This window comes from Chenopodium quinoa, unplaced genomic scaffold, assembly GCF_001683475.1.
Source record: "Chenopodium quinoa cultivar QQ74 unplaced genomic scaffold, ASM168347v1, whole genome shotgun sequence".
Taxonomy (NCBI): Eukaryota; Viridiplantae; Streptophyta; class Magnoliopsida; order Caryophyllales; family Amaranthaceae; genus Chenopodium; species Chenopodium quinoa.
The window spans coordinates 6,360,553-6,364,906 of record NW_018742390.1 but is presented as its reverse complement, the minus strand read 5'-3'; the positions used below and the strand labels follow the sequence as shown (position 1 = coordinate 6,364,906).

Here is a 4,354-nt window from a genome sequence, read left to right as displayed (position 1 = left end):
ATAAGGAAAATTTTTTGTGGCTTGCTTTTGCCGATTGAGTAGGTTTGCAAGGTTCCTAGTTAGAGTCTCTCGTAGTTGACTCTAGCTTGACCTCTAGAAGATAAGCCTACCATACTCTCTTGATTGCTTAATTGATTTTCCTTTGCAACACTCGACTTAGTCATCTCCAATCCCAATTAGCTATATCCATTTCGAGTATATGCTGATCCTAACCCTAGTGCTTGATATTATTTGATTTCTTCTTGATTATTTGATTGTTTAGAATATACACACCTTACTTCATTACTTTGAGATAGCTTAGCTTTAGCATTAACATTCATCTCCCATTCCTAGTGGTTCGACCCTCGACTTACTCCTCTGCTAGGTATAAGGGTGTGTTGAGAGATTACAAATTTTTTTTTTTTTGACCGAGAGTAGATTAGTTTTCAACGACCTAGTCTCTACCCTAGATCATCCATACGCTTCAGCAGCCACGCACCAAGGCCGCAACCTAAGCAGCCAGCACACAGGAACCAACCAGCAGCCGCGAGCTGGTCGCGGGCGCGAGGGTGGCTGGGCACAGGCACGGGGTGGCTAGCCGCGGGCGCGGGGTTCACTACTACAAAATTGGGTTTAAGTAACACCTATTGGTAACACCTTAAAAGTTCAAGATTGTTTAATTTTTACGTAACACTTTTGTAACATTATGGTATTAAGTAACATTTAATGTAACACTTTAATATAATGTAACACTTTGTTGTAACACATGAATATTAGGTAGCACTTGATTGTAACACTTATGCATTTATATATGATCAATCCTTTTTTTCTTATCAGGTTTGTTTATTTTATTTATTTTTTTATTCTACTAACCCTTTATTTTATTTTTTTAATAGTTCTAACCCTTTACTTTTTTTTTTCTTTTATTCTTTTTAATTATTATTCTTTTTTCCATTATATCTCATCTTATTCTCGATCTCAAATAGTTGATCTCCTTCTCCTCGAAGATAAAGGTGCATACGCCCTACCGCAGCCGCAGTGACAATCGTAACCACCGCTGACCACAAATTCTCTCTTCCGTTTTCTTTTCTCACTCCTTTAGCAGTCTAGTTTTGTCTTCTTCATCTCGATCTTAATTTCCTCCAATGGCCGCAATTTTCTAGATATTTTCCCGCAGATTAATCAAAGATGCCCTCCTTTCCCCCAATTTTACTTGCAGGTAATCGTACTATGCTTTTTTTATATCATCCAATTTCCAGTCCAAAATCTTGGTTTATGGTTAATTAATTGAGTTTGTATAATTAATATTCTCTATAAAATTTGTTATATTTATCCTATAAATCCTATTGTACTCAAAATTGCAGATAAGACATTGTCTTTGTGAAATTAGGGGTAATTTCTCTCTACTCCAATTTGTGCATAATTAATGTTTTTTTATATTAAACTTTGACACATTTTACGTACATGATATATGGTTTCAATTTTTACATACAGATAGGTGAAACATACAATGGTTTTGATAAATTTCAGTTATAGGTTTTAATTATTGATGATCAATTTCAGCCTAATTTCAGACTAATACTGTACTTTCACTTTGCTTCATTTCCTCTTGTAGTCATGTGAGTTCTTGATAATGGCGACAGATGTTAATCATAAGCTTCGATCAAATTGCATTGGCCTTCGATTCAATAAAGGTTTGATTCTTATTAAAAATCTAGATTTTTCTTTTGATATATTTGATTTTCATATTGATGTGATTTGTTTTTTGGAACTATATTTTTTTAATTTGGTTTTGTCAGGGAAAAGAGGATAGAGTTCAATTATGCATAGCTTATTTTGGGATTTTCTTTATGATTTTACATACATAGGTTGTGAGTATATATTTTGATTTCTCAACTTGTGGAAAAAGGGGGGAATTGGGTTCAATCTTGAACTAATCATTGTACGCATTAGCTTGGATAAATAATTGTGATTAGTTTCTCTGTATCACTCACAATCCACAACATCAATCATGTTTGTGTGTTTTGTAATGGCCTGGGGTTTAATTTCACAAGTAATAATTTAATACAACACATTATTAGTTGAATAGATTTCTATAATGAGTATAATTTGCTTTGTATTAGAATACTTTTATTATAAAATCGGGTCAAATGTCATAGGTAATAGTGTAACACCAAGACTTTTTCAGTTGGATGATTGGATTTTATTACTTCTATTAGAAACTACATGGAGTCATCATAGTGTTTTTTAGTAGTCTAATTTCCTAGTCACTACTAAATATGAGGATTACAGTTCTATAAATTGAAAAAGCTAAATTGAAAAGGCATAGGTTTATAAAAAAAAGTAATTCAACACCATTAGTTGAGCTTACCATTAGTTAAACATATTTCTCTTTTGCTATCTGAAAGCATGATTTATCAGACCTTACTTTAGCAAGTATGCTTGTAGATTAATTGATGTATACATTGCATAAGCATGGTGGTGCTTTCTTATAGATGATGATATGATTTTTTAGTCCTCCTAAAACAACTCTGATGTTTATTTTTCTTTATTGTTTCTTTAGTAAGCTAGAACTAGTGTTGCCCATTTTTTTACTTCTTATTCTTCTTAATAGTGTGATAACATTTTGCTTTTCATGAATAGTGTTGATTTTTAATCCCTTCTTATGTAATTACATGTCAGGTTTGGTTTGCTTGGACTACTGGAATAATAATGCATTTTGCATAGCTTTTGCCATTCCTACTACTGTGAAATCCGAATAATGCCAAGGATATAAAACATGAAGCCTATAAATTAGACTTTTGCTCTATGTATAAAAGTCGATAGAGCAAGGGTGCAAGTTGCGACAAGGCAGGGCATAATAGCCCCTTGTCTTTAAGATTCCTAGTTTTACTATTGTAAAAAAAGAGTATACTTGTGTATTTGTATATATACTAATGTTTTTTTTTTTTGGGTGAAGGAGAGGGGCGATGCCCCTGGATGTATTTATACAAATGTAAATATAGTAATTATAATAAGTTATAATCAATGTTAAATCATTTTATTATTATTATTGTTATTGTTATTGTTATTGTTATTGTTATTGTTATTGTTATTGTTATTGTTATTGTTATTATTATTATTATTATTATTATTATTATTGAATAAAGTGCTACTACATGTAAAAAGATGATTCAAAAATGTTACCTAATAATAAAAAAGGTGTTACATGTGTTTGCAAGAGTGATACACAATATCGGATAAAGTGTTACCCTAAGATTGAAAAATTATACTAAAGATAAGTAAGTGTTTCATAAGAAATAAAAAGTAACACTTAAAAAATGATACCAATAATATAAAAAAATGTTACATCAGAATGTTTATAGTAACATTTTTAATAGTGTTACCATACGTTACCCAAAGTGTTATAAGACCTTAGGTAACATGGGCGGATGTATCATCCACTAAAGTGTTACCTATTGTCTATAATAACACTTTTACCACTTTATGTAACACTTTTTGGGTGTTACTTGAGGTTAGTTATATACTAGTGGTTGCTGCAGCCCAAAATAGCTGATTCCGAGCAGTAACTTGCTGCGGTCTGGCCGTGGCGTGGGTTGCAGCCGCGGGCGCGGCCTCGGGCTGCTCTATTCCATCTTTTCTCCTCCATAGGCGCGGCCGATTTCTCCGCGGGCGCGGCTTTCTAGGTTTTATTTGCGATTTCATTTCTTTTCTTCGTTTGTTTATATATTGTACGGCTTTCATTATTCTTCATACATTAAATTATTTAGTTTAGAATAGTTCTCTTTCCTCTAAGGAGGATTAGGTTAGTTTAGGTGTCTCTCTCTCTAGATTAGGAGTAGTTTTAGAGAGAGAAAGTGAGGGATTGCAATGGTGATTGAGAGATTGAAGATACAAGGGTGACAATTGTGTTGAAGATCTTCTCTATTATCAATGAGCATTCTTAACTCTATCTCACCTTATTGATTTGTTTAATTTCATGTTTGTTTGGTTTAATTATGATGTTTGATGCTTAATTAGTGTAATTGTTCTTGATATATTGTTGATTCTTGATTTTCATAGTTGTTAGTTGATAGACGATGATTCTTGAATAGTTGTTTGGCTAGGAAATGGGTGAAACTTGTATGATTAATTAATTATGATTAATTTGGGAATTGTGTTGATTGATTGTTGAGATTAAAGTGATCAATGAAGGTTTGCATGTGTGTAATTCGATTAGGCCTTGAGAATTATGCTATATTGCATTGTAATTGCTAATGACACGAACAATTAATTTAGGAATTGCAATTATCGATTGATTTTTATTGTGATTCTCTTAGTTTGTTATTCATAGTGCACCCTAGCTTAACAATTAGGAGATATCTCTTTGATTCCA

General features: G+C 32.4%; 1 long non-coding RNA gene across 1 annotated transcript; it reads left to right on the top strand.

Moving 5' to 3' along the window:
* The first annotated feature begins 889 nt into the window (after window positions 1-889).
* On the top strand, window positions 890-3,025 carry LOC110700415. Its single transcript, XR_002507210.1, has 3 exons — window positions 890-1,198; window positions 1,595-1,673; window positions 2,662-3,025. It is a non-coding gene; the product is annotated as an uncharacterized LOC110700415 (long non-coding RNA).
* The last annotated feature ends 1,329 nt before the right edge of the window (window positions 3,026-4,354 follow it).